Genomic DNA, 12,926 nt, shown 5'->3' on the forward strand with positions numbered 1-12,926 from the left:
TTCAGGTGACATTCATACAAAATTAGCCATTTTAAAGAGAACAATTCAGTGGCATTTTATGTATTCACAATGTTTTGCAGCCACAATCTCTATTTAGTTCCAAATATGTCCATAACTCCAAAGTAAAACCCATAAATAATAAGCAGTTTCTCCCAATTCCTTCCTGTCTCATCCCTAGCAACCACCAGCCTGCACTTTTTCTCCTTGGGTTTATCTATTTTGGATATTTCATATGAATAAACTCATAGAATACATGACCTCTTGTGTCCGGCTACTTTCGCTTAGCATGTTTTCAAGGTTCATCCATGTGGTAGCATGTACAGTACTTTATTTTATGGACAAATAATATTTCACTGTATGTATATACCACAATTTCTTTATTCATCTCTTGATGAACATTTGAGCTGTTTCCACTTTTTGGCTATTGTGAATAGTGCTGTCATGAACAGATGTGTATATGTACTTGTTTGAGTACCTGTTTTCAATTCTTTAGGGGTGTGTGTGTGTGTGTATATATATATATATATACACACACACATACACAGAGAGAGAGAGAGAGAGAGAGAGGCAGAGTTTCGCTCTTGTTGCCCAGGCTGGAGTGCAATGGCGCTATCTTGGCTCACTGCAACCTTTACCTCTTGGGTTCAAGCGATTCTCCTGCCTCAACCTCCCAAGTAGCTGGGATTACAGGCATGCGCCACCACGCCTGGCTAATTTTTTGTATTTAGTAGAGACAGGGTTTCACCATGTTGGTCAGGCTGGTCTCAAACTCCTGACCTCAGGTGATCCACCCTCCTCAGCCTCCCAAAGTGCTGGGATTACAGGCATGAGCCACTGCGCCTGGGCCCCTATGTTTAACTTTGAGGCTCCACCAAACTGTTTTCCACAGCAGCTGCACCATTTCACATTCTCACCAGTAACATATGAGGGTTCCAATTGTTTTACATGTTCACTAACACTTTTGGTTAGTTATTTTTTATTTTATTTTATTTACTTATTTTTTGAGATGGAGTTTTGCTCTTGTTGCCCAGGCTGGAGTGCAATGGCACGATCTTGGCTCACCACAACCTCCGTCTCCCGGGTTCAAGTGATTCTCCTGCCTCAGCCTCCTGAGTAGCTGGGATTGCAGGCATGCACCACCATGCCTGGCTAATTTTTTTATTTTTAGTAGATACAGGGTTTCTCCACATTGGTCAGGCTGGTCCTGAACTCTCAACCTCAGGTGATCCGCCCACCTCAGCCTCCCAAAGTGCTGGGATTACAGGTGTTTGATTTTAGCAATTCCAGTTAGTGTGGAGTGGTACCTCATTGTGGTTTTGATTTGCATTTCTTCTAATGACTAATGAGGTTGAGTATTTTTTACTGTACTTATGGGCCATTTGTACATCTTCTTGAGAAAAATGTGTATTTAAATCCATTGCCTATTTTTTAATGGGGTTTTCTTTTTGCTCTTGAGTTGTAGAGTTCTTTATACACTCTCAATATTGAATTCATATGAGATCTGTAATTTGCAAATATTTTCTCCCATTCTCTACGATGTCTTTTTACTTTCTTGATTATGCCCACATATGCACAAAATTGTTTATTTTTATAAAGTCCAACACCTTTGTAGCTTGTGCTTTGGGTATTATACTTAAGAATCAATTGCCAAATCGAAGGTTACAAAGACTTAACCCTATGTTGTCTTCTAAGATTTTTGTGATGTTAGCTCTTATATTTAGATCATTGATTCATTTTGAGTTAAGATTTGCACATGGTGTGAAGAAGTTCAAATTCATTCTTTCACATGTGTGTATGGTCTAAGCACCATTTGTTGAAGAAACAACTTTTTCCCCATTGAATGGTTTTGGCATCCTTGTTGAAAATCAATTGGCCATAGATAAATGAATATTTTGGGGCTCTCAATTATATTCATTTTGTCTATATGTTTATCATTATGTCCATACCACACTTTTGATTACTGTAGCTTTATAGAAAGTTGTATAATTAGGAAATATAAATCCTTTAGCTTTGTTCTTTTTCAAAATTGTTTTGGCTATTCCAAGCCTTGAAATTCCATACGGATTTGAGGCTCAGCTTTTCCATTTCTGCAAAAAAGGGAAGTTCTAATTTTGATAGAGATTACACTCACTCTATAGATTGCTTTGGGTAGTATTGATGTCCTAAAAATATTGTCTTCCATGATCATAGGAATATTTTCATTTATTTTGATCTTCTTTGATTTTTTTTAAAGTAATGTTTTCTAGTTTGCAATGTATGAGTCTTTCACTTCCTTGGATAAATTTATTTCTAGGTATTGTATTCTTTTTGATGCTATTGTAAATAGATTTCTTTTGTAATTTCTTTATTAGATAGTTCATTACTGTTATACAGAAACTACTGATTTTTGTGTGTTGATGTGGTGACTTTCAGCTTTCAGCTAATAAGTGAATTCATTCATTAGCATCAGTAGCTTTTTCAGTGGATTATTTGGGAAATTTCATGTGTGTAGAATAATGTAATCTGTGTGTAGAAATAGTTTTACTTATTAGGCTGGCACACTGGCTCATGCATGGAATCCTAGCACTTTGGGAAGTCGAGGTGGGAGGATCGCTTGAGCCCAGAAGTTTGAGACCAGCCTGGACAACATACAAAATGTCTCTACGAAAAAGAAAAGGGAAAGAAATTAGCTAGGCATGGTGTCAGGCCTCCGAGCCCAAGCCAAGCCAAGCCATCGCATCCCCTGTGACTTGCACGTATATGCCCAGATGGCCTGAAGTAACTGAAGAATCACAAAAGAAGTGAATATGCCCTGCCCCACCTTTACTGATGACATTCCACCACAAAAGAAGTGTAAATGGCTGGTCCTTGCCTTAAGTGATGACATTACCTTGTGAAAGTCCTTTTCCTGGCTCATCCTGGCTCAAAAAGCACCCCCACTGAGTACCTTGTGACCCCCACTCCTGCCCACCAGAGAACAAACCCCCTTTGACTGTAATTTTCCATTACCTTCCCAAATCCTATAAAACGGCCCCACCCTTATCTCCCTTCGCTGACTCTCTTTTGGGACTCAGCCTGCCTGCACCCAGGTGAAATAAACAGCCATGTTGCTCACACAAAGCCTGTTTGGTGGTCTCTTCACACGGACGTGCATGAAATTTGGTGCTGTGACTCGGATCGGGGGACCTCCCTTGGGAGATCAATCCCCTGTCCTCCTGTTCTTTGCTCCATGAGAAAGATCCACCTACGACCTCAGGTCCTCAGACCGACCAGCCCAAGGAACATCTCACCAATTTTAAATCGGGTAAGCGGCCTCTTCTTACTCTCTTCTCCAGCCTCTCTCACTGTCCCTCAACCACTTTCTCCTTTCTACTCTTCAATCTCTCCCTTCTCTTAATTTCAATTCCTTTCATTTTCTGGGAGAGACAAAGGAGACACGTTTTATCCGTGGACTCAAAACTCTGGCGCTGGTCACGGACTGGGAAGGCAGACTTCCCTAGGTGTTTAATCATTGCAGGGACACCTCTCTGATCATTCACCCATGTTTCAAAGGTGTTAGACCACGCAGGGACGCCTGCCTTGGTCCTTCACCCTTAGCGGCAAGTCCCGCTTTTCTGGGAAAGGGGCAAGTACTCCAACCCCTTCTCTCCTTGCCTCTACCCCTTCTCTGCTTTTCTGGGGGAGGGGCAAGTACCCCTCAACCCCTTCTCCTTCACCCTTAGTGGCAAGTCCTGCTTTTCTAGAGGAGGGGCAAGTACCCCAACCTCATATCTCTGCGCCCCAATCCCTTATTTCCGTGCCCCAACCTCTTATATCTCTGCGCCCCAATCCCTTATTTCTGTGCCCTGATCCCTTATTTCTGTGCTGACCCCTTATTGCTGCACCCCATCCCTTATTTCCATGCCCCGACCTCTTATCTCTGTGCTCCAACCCCTTTTCCCACTTTTCTGGAAGGTAAGAACCCCCGAACCCCTTCCCTCCATTTCTCTACTCTCTCTTTTCTCTAGGCTTGCTTCCTTCACTATAGGCAACCTTCCACCCTCCATTCCTCCTTCTACTCCCTTGGCCTGTGTTCTCAAAAACTTAAAACCTCTTCAACTCACACCTGACCTAAAACCTAAATGCCTTATTTTCTTCTGCAATGCCACTTGACCCCAGTACAAACTTGACAGTAGTTCCAAATAGCCAGAAAATGGCACTTTGAATTTTTCCATCCTGCAAAATCCAAATAATTCTTGTCGTAAAATAGGCAAACGGTCTGAGGTGCCTGACGTCCAGGCATTCTTTTACACATCAGTCCCTTCCTAGTCTCTGTGCCCAGTGCAACTCGTCCCAAACCTTCCTTCTTTCCCTCCCGCCTGTCCCCTCAGTACCAACCCCAAGCATCGCTGAGTCTTTCTAATCTTCCTTTTCTACAGACCCATCTGACCTCTCCCTTCCTCCCCAGCCTGCTCCTCACCAGGCTGAGCTAGGTCCCAATTCTTCCTCAGCCTCTGCTCCTCCACCCTATAATCTTTTTATCACCTCCCCTCCTCACACCTGGTCTGGCTGACAGTTTCGTTCCGTGACTAGCCCTCCCCCACCTACCCAGCAATTCACTCTTAAAAAGGTGGCTGGAGCTAAAGGCATAGTCAAGGTTAATGCTCCTTTTTCTTTATCCCAAATCAGATAGCGTTTAGGCTCTTTTTCATCAAATATAAAAATCCAGCCCAATTCATGACTTGTTTGGCAGCAACCCTGAGACACTTTACAGCCCTAGACCCTAAAAGGTCAAAAGGCCGTCTTATTCTCAAAATACATTTTATTACCCAATCTGCTCCCGACATTAAATAAAACTCCAAAAATTAAATTCTGGCCCTCAAATCCCACAACAGGATTCAATTAACCTCGCCTTCAAGGTGTACAGTAATAGAAAAAAGTTGCAATTCCTTGCCTCCACTGTGAGACAAACCCCAGCCACATCTCCAGCACACAAGAACTTCCAAACGCCTGAACCGCAGCGGCCAGGCATTCCTCCAGAACCTCCTCCCCCAGGAGCTTGCTACAAGTGCCAGAAATCTGACCCCCAGGCCAAGGAATGCCCGCAGCCCAGGATTCCTCCTAAGCTGCGTCCCATCTGTGTGGGACCCCACTGAAAATCGGACTGTTCAACTCACCTGGCAGCCACTCCCAGAGCCCCTGGAACTCTGGCCCAAGGCTCTCTGACTGACTCCTTCCCAGATCTTCTCGGCTTAGCAGCTGAAGACTGACACTGCCTGATCGCCTCGGAAGCCCCCTAGACCACCACGGACGCTGAGCTTCGGGTAACTCTCACAGTGGAAGGTAAGCCCGTCCCTTTCTTAATCAATATGGAGGCTACCCACTCCACATTACCTTCTTTTCAAGGGCCTGTTTCCTTTGCCTCCATAACTGTTGTGGGTATTGACGGCCAGGCTTCTAAACCTCTTAAAACTCCCCAACTCTGGTGCCAACTTAGACAATACTCTTTTAAGCACTCCTTTTTAGTTATCCCCACCTGCCCAGTTCCCTTATTAGGCTGAGACACTTTAACTAAATTATCTGCTTCCCTGACTATTCCTGGACTACAGCTATATCTCATTGCCGCCCTTCTTCACAATCCAAAGCCTGCTTTGTGTCCTCCTATTGTATCCCCCGACCTTAACCCACAAGTATAAGATACCTCTACTCCCTCCTTGGTGAGCGATCATGCACCCCTTACCATCTCATTAAAACCTAATCACCCTTACCCCACTCAACGCCAATATCCCATCCCGCAGCACGCTTTAAAAAGATTAAAGCCTGTTATCACTCGCCTGCTACAGCATGGCCTTTTAAAGCCTATAAACTCTCCTTACAATTCCCCCATTTTACCTGTCCTAAAACCAGACAAGCCTTACAAGTTAGTTCAGGATCTGCGCCTTATCAACCAAATTGTTTTGCCTATCCACCCCGTGGTGCCAAACCCATATACTCTCCTATCCTCAATACCTGCCTCTACAACCCATTATTCTGTTCTAGATCTCAAACATGCTTTCTTTACTATTCCTTTGCACCCTTCATCCCAGCCTCTCTTTGCTTTCACTTGGACTGACCCTGACACCCATCAAGCTCAGCAAATTACCTAGGCTGTACTGCCGTAAAGCTTCACAGACAGCCCCCATTACTTCAATCAAGCCCAAATTTCTTCCTCAACTGTTACCTATCTCGGCATAATTCTCATAAAAACACACGTGCTCTTCCTGCCAATCGTGTCCGACTGATCTCTCAAACCCAAGCACCTTCTACAAAACAACAGCTCCTTTCCTTCCTAGGCGTGGTTAGCACGGTCAGAATTCTTACACAAGAGCCAGGACCGCACCCTGTAGCCTTTCTGTCCAAACAACTTGACCTTACTGTTTTAGCCTAGCCCTCATGTCTGCGTACAGTGGCTGCCGCTACTTTAATATTTTAGAGGCCCTCAGAATCACAAACTATGCTCAACTCACTCTCTACAGTTCTCATAACTTCCAAAATCTATTTTCTTCCTCATACCTGATGCATATACTTTCTATTCCCTGGCTCCTTCAGCTATACTCAGTCTTTGTTGAGTCTCCCACAATTACCGTTGTTCCTGGCCCAGACTTCAATCCGGCCTCCCACATTATTCGTGATACCACACCTGACCCCCATGACTGTATCTTTCTGATCCACCTGACATTCACCCCATTTCCCCAAATTTCCTTCTTTCGTGTTCCTCACCCTGATCATGCTTGATTTATTGATGGCGGTTCCACCAGGCCTAATCACCACACACCAGCAAAGGCAGGTTATACTATAGTGCAAGCCACTAGCCTGCCTCTTAGAACCTCTCATTTCCTTTCCATTGTGGAAATCTATCCTCAAGGAAATAACTTCTCAGTGTTCCATCTGCTATTCTACTACTCCTCAGGGATTCTTCAGGCCCCCTCCCTTCCCTACACATCAAGCTTGAGGATTTGCCCCCACCCAGGACTGACAGATTAGGTTTACTCAACATGCCCGAGCCAGGAAACTAAAATACCTCTTAGTCTAAATAGACACTTTCACTGAATAAGTAAAGGCCTTTCCTACAGGGTCTGAGAAGGCCACCGGAGTCATTTCTTCCCTTCTGTCAGACATAATTCCTCAGTTTATCCTTCCCACCTCAATACAGTCTGATAACAGACGAGCCTTTATTAGTCAAATCAGCCAAGCAGTTTTTCAGGCTTTTAGTATTCACTGAAACCTTTATATCCCTTATGGTCCTCCTTCTTCAGGAAAGGTAGAACAGACTAATGGTCTTTTAAAAATACACCTCACCAAGCTCAGCCACCAACTTAAAAAGGACTGGACAATACTTTTACCACTTTCCCTTCTCAGAATTCAGGCCTGTCCTCGGAATGCTACAGGGTACAGCCCATTTGAGCTCCTTTTTATTAGGCCCCAGTCTCATTCCAGACACCAGACCAACTTGGACTGTGCCCCAAAAAACTTGTCATCCCTATTATCTTCTGTCTAGTTATACTCCTATTCACCATTCTCAACTACTCATACATGCCCTGCTCTTGTTTACACTGCCGGTTTACACTGTTTCTCCAAGCCATCACAGCTGATATCCCCTGGTGCTATCCCCAAACTGCCACTCTTAACTCTTGAAGTAAATAAATAATCTTTGCTGGCAGGACTATGCCAAATCTCCTTAAGCACTCTCTAATCAGATATCCTGAGTCGTCCCAATTCTTAGACCTTTTATACCTGTTTTTCTCCTTCTGTTATTCCATTTAGTTTTTCAATTCATACAAAACCGTATCCAGGCCATCACCAATCATTCTATACGACAAACATTTCTTCTAACATCCCCACTATATCACCCCTTACCACAAAACCTCCCTTCAGCTTAATCTCTCCCACTCTAGGTTCCCACGCCGCCCCTAATCCCGTTTGAAGCAGCCCTGAGAAACATTGCCCATTCTCTCTCCATACCACCCCCCCAAAATTTTTGCCGCCCCAACACTTCAACACTATTTTGTTTTATTTTTCCTATTAATATAAGAAGGCAGGAATGTCAGGCCTCTGAGCCCAAGACAAGCCATCGCATCCCCTGTGACTTGCACATATATATACGCCCAGATGGCCTGAAGTAACTGAGGAATTACAAAAGAAGTGAATATGCCCTGCCCCGCCTTAACTGATGACATTCCACCACAAAAGAAGTGTAAATGGCTGGTTCTTGCCTTAAGTGATGGCATTACCTTGTGAAAGTCCTTTTCCTGGCTCATCCTGGCTCAAAAAGCACCCCCACTGAGCACCTTGTGACCCCCACTCCTGCCCACCAGAGAACAAACCCCCTTTGCCTGTAATTTTCCATTACCTTCCCAAATCCTATAAAACGGCCCCACCCTTATCTCCCTTCGCAGACTCTCTTTTGGGACTCAGCCCGCCTGCACCCAGGGGAAATAAACAGCCATGTTGCTCACACAAAGCCTGTTTGGTGGTCTCTTCACACGGACGCGCATGAAACATGGTGACACACACCTGTGGTCCCAGCTACTCTGGAGGTTAAAGTGGGAGGATCACTTGAGCCTGGGAGGTTGAGGATGCAGTGAGCCGTGATTGTGCCACTGCACTCCAGCCTGAGTGACAGAGTAAGAACCTGTCTAAGGAAAAAAATAGTTTTACTTCTTTCTTTTTAATTTGGATGCCTTTTATTTTTTTATGTTTAATTGCTCTGCGTAGGGCTTTTAGTGCAATGTTGTATAGCAGTGGTGAAAGCAGACATTCTTGTTTTGTTCCTGAACTTAAGGGGAGAGATTTCAGTCTTTAACCATAGAATCTGATATTATCTGTGGGTTTTTCATAGGGAAATTCCCTTCTGTTTCTAGCTTTCTGAGTGTTTTTATGATGAAAGGTGTCAATTTTGTCAAATGTCTTTTTCTGCATCAATCGAGATTATCATGCATTTTTTCTCCCTTCCTTTATTAATGTGTTGTATTACATTGTTTCTTTTGTTGTTGTTGTTGCTGTTGTCATTGTTTTTGTGGTGGTGTTGAATCACTCTTGCATTCCTGGAATAACTACCGCTTGGTTGTAGTGCATAATCTGTTTAATGTGCTGCTGAATTCAATTTGTTAGTACTTTTGTTTTACAAAGGATGTTGATCTGTAATTTTCCTTTTTTTTTTTCTTGTAATTTTCTTTTCTTGTGATTTCTTTTCATCACAAGAAACCTGACTTTGGTATCAGGTTAATGCTAGCCTCATGGAATGAATCAGGAAGTGTTCTCCTCTCTTTCATTTCTGGAAAGAGTTTGAGAAGAATGGGTGTTCATTCTTCCTTAAATGCTTGGTAGAATCACCAGTGAAGCCATCTGTCCCTGAACTTTTCTTTGTTGAGAGGTTTATTACTGATTCAATGTTTTCATTTGTTATAATTCTGCTCAGATTTTATATTTCTTCTTGGGTCAGTTTTGATAATTTGTTTTTTTCTGGGAATTTGTTCATTTCGTTTACATTATCTAATTTGCTGGCGTATAACTGTTTATAGTATTTGTTTAAATTCTTTTTGTTTCTGTAAGGTCAGTAATAATGTCTTCCACTTTTATTTCTAATTTTACTTATTTGTGTCCTCTTTCTTTTTTGTCAATCTAGCTGAAGATTTGTCAGTTTTTAAGATCAATTTTTAGTTACATTGATTCTATTGATTTTCTATTCTTTATTGCGTTTATCTCTGCTCTAATCTTTATTATTTTCTTCCTTTGCTAGTTTTAGGTTTATCTTATTCTTCTTTTTCTAGTTCCTTGAGGTGTAAAGTTAGGTTATTGATTTGAGACTTTTCATCTTTTGTAATGTAGATATTTACCTGTTATAAATTTCCCTCTGAATACTACCTTTGTTGCATCCCATACATTTTGGTATGTTGTGTTTTTCTTTTCAATTGTTTCTAAGTATTTTCTAATTTCCCTTGTCATTTCATCTATGACCCCCTGTTGCTTAAGAGTGTGTCATTTAATTTGCACATATTTGTGAATTTTCTAGTTTTCTTTCTGTTATTGGTTTATATCTTTATTCCATTGTGGTCAAAGAAGATACTTTTTATTATTTCAATTCTTTTAAATTTATTGAGACTTGTTTTGTACCTAATGCATGGTCCATCCTAGAGAATTTTCTATGTGCACTTGAGAAGAATGTGTATTTTGCTGTTGTTGTGTATGATATTCTATATATGTCTGTTTCTAGTTGTTTATACAATTGTTAATGCTGTCTATTTTCTTGCTGATCTTTTGTCCAGATGTTTTATCCATTATTGAAAGTTGTATATTCAAGTTTCCAGCTGTTATTATAGAATTATCTATTTCTCCCTTTACTTTTGTCAGTGTTAGCTTCATATATTTTGGGACTCTGTTGTTTGGTACATATCTGTTTATAAATGTTAAATCTTTTTGATGAGTTAACCCTTTAATCAATATGTAATGCCCTTCTGTGTCTTTTTTTGACAGTTTTTGACTAATGTCTATTTTGCCTGATACCTATAGCTGCTCCAGCTGTCTTTTGGTTACTGTTTGCATGGCATATATTTTTCTATCTTTTCACTTTAAATTTATTTGTGTCTATTTGGATCTAAAGTGGGTCATTTGGAGACAGCATATAGTTGGATCATTTTTAAAATATCTATTCTCTCAAACTCTGCCTTTTGATTGGAGAGTTTAATCCATTTAATTTTGAGGAAGTTAAGGAAGAACTTACTTTTGCTATTTTTCTATATGTTTTCTGCATGTTTTATTACTGTTGTGATGCTCATTTTCTCCATTACTGCCTCCTTTGTGGTTAGTTGATTTTTTTTTTCTGCACCGTTTTGATGCCCTGCTTGCTGAGTTCTGTGTATATTTTTTAAACACAGTCTCAGGGATTGCCAGGGGGATTATATTTACCATCTTAAGTTTATAGTGATATGGTTAGAACGGACACCTATTTAACTTCAATAGCAAACAAAAACTCTTCTTCTATACAGCTCTATCCCCTTTTATGTTATTGTTATTGTCACAAATTATATCTTCATATATTGTATGCCTAACATAAAATATAAAGATGCTGTGAACCCTGAAAATCTGAGACAGGTCTTAGTTAATTTAGAAAGTTTATTTTGCCAAGATTGAGGATGCATGCCCATGACACAACCTCAGGTGGTCCTGATGACATGTGCCCAAGGTATTAGGGGCACAGCTTGGTTTTATACATTCTAGGGAGACATGAGACTTCAATCAATGTGTGTAAGATGTAGATTGGTTCAGTCCAGAAAGGTGGGAAAACCCGAGGCAATGGCAGGACAACTCGAAGCAGGGAGGGGGCTTCCAGGTCATAGGTACATAAGAGAAAAATGGTTACAGTCTTTTGAGTTTCTGATTAGCCTCTCCAAGTGAGAAAATCAGATATGCATTTACCTCAGTGAGCAGAGGGGTGACTGAATAGAACGGGAGGCAGATTTGCCCTAAGCAGTTCCCCACTTGACTTTTCCCTTTAGTTTAGTGATTTTGGGGCCCCAAGATTTCTTTTCCTTTCACAATACATATTATCTTCATGTAGTATGATATATATATATACAGATAACATAGATTTGCAATGATTTTCATGCAATTATCTTTAAATCATGTAGGAAATAAAAAGTGTAGTTACAAACAAAAAATGCAATAACACTGGTTTTAATATTTATTTAGTAACCTTTATTGTAGATATTTATTTCTTCTTATAGCTTCAGGTTATTGCCTGGTGTCCTTCTGTTTCATCCTGAAGGACTGCCCTTAACATTCCTTGAAGGGCAGGTTTCCAGGTAACGAATTTTCTCAGCTTTAAAAAATCTGCATATATCCTAATATTTTCACCTTTGGAAGATAGTTTTAAAGTCCTTGGTTGACAGTTTTCTTCTGTCAGCACTTTAAGTATGTCATCCCACTGCCTTGTGGCCTCCATGTCTTCTGCTGAGTCATCAGCTATTATCCTTGTTGAGGATGTCTTCTGCATGACGAGTCATTTCTTTCTTGCTGATTCAAAATTCTGTATATGGGTTTGACAGTTTGATTGTAACATGTTTCAGTGGGATTCTCTTTGAGTTTATTGTATGGGAGTTTGTTGAGCTTCTTGAATCTGTAAATTCTTGTCATTAATCAAATTTAGCAAAGATTTTGGCCATTATTTTTTCAAATATTCTTTCTACCCCATCTCTCTTTCTGTTCTCCTTCTGGGACTCCATAATGCATAGCTGGTCCACTTGATGGAGGCCCATAGGTTCTTATGTTCTGCTTACTTTTCTTCATTCTTTTTTTCTTTCTGCTCCTAGACTGGATACTTTTAATTGTTCTCTCTTTAAGTTCACTTAGTCTCTTTTCGGCTTGCTCTAATCTGCTGTTGAGAAACTCTACTGCATTTTTAATTTCAATTATTTTACTTTACAGCTTTAAAATTTCTATATAGGTCCTTTTTCTCATTTCTGTATCTTTATTGATATCATCATTTTGCTTATATATTTTTTCTAGTTTTTTTAGTTCTTATGTGGTTTTCTATAGCTCTTTGAAAATAATTAAAACAGTTGATTTAAGGTTGTTGTAGAGTAATGCTAATGACTTCACTTCTTCAGGGATTGTTTCTGTGAATTTGTTTTTTTCTTGAAAATGAACCAGAGTTCTTTGTTTCTTTTTATGCCTTACAATTTTTTTTGTTGAAACACGGACATTTGAATATTACAATAGTTTAACTCTGGAAATCAGATTATTCCCCTTCCCCAGGATGTGCTCTTTTTGATTGTTGAAGGCTACACACATCTGTTTCTTTAGTGACTCTTTTAGGCTGTTTTTCCGAAGACTGTGTATTCTTCATTGTGTGTCCCTGAAACTTCTGTTCCTTTACCTTGTGTTCAGTTGTTGTTCTGATACAGATTTCCTTGAACATCAAGAGCTAACAA

The 12,926-nt window shown here is 40.7% G+C and overlaps 1 long non-coding RNA gene across 1 annotated transcript in view; it reads left to right on the plus strand.

Moving 5' to 3' along the window:
• The first annotated feature begins 2,706 nt into the window (after positions 1-2,706).
• The window catches only part of LOC129529131 (uncharacterized), a 43,330-nt gene continuing 33,110 nt past the window's right edge, over positions 2,707-12,926 (plus strand). The window contains exon 1 of the long non-coding RNA XR_010134359.1: positions 2,707-5,301. This is a non-coding gene — a long non-coding RNA (uncharacterized lncRNA). The remainder of the gene's footprint in view (positions 5,302-12,926) is intronic.

Source organism: Gorilla gorilla, chromosome 1 (assembly GCF_029281585.2).
Source record: "Gorilla gorilla gorilla isolate KB3781 chromosome 1, NHGRI_mGorGor1-v2.1_pri, whole genome shotgun sequence".
NCBI lineage: Eukaryota > Metazoa > Chordata > Mammalia > Primates > Hominidae > Gorilla > Gorilla gorilla.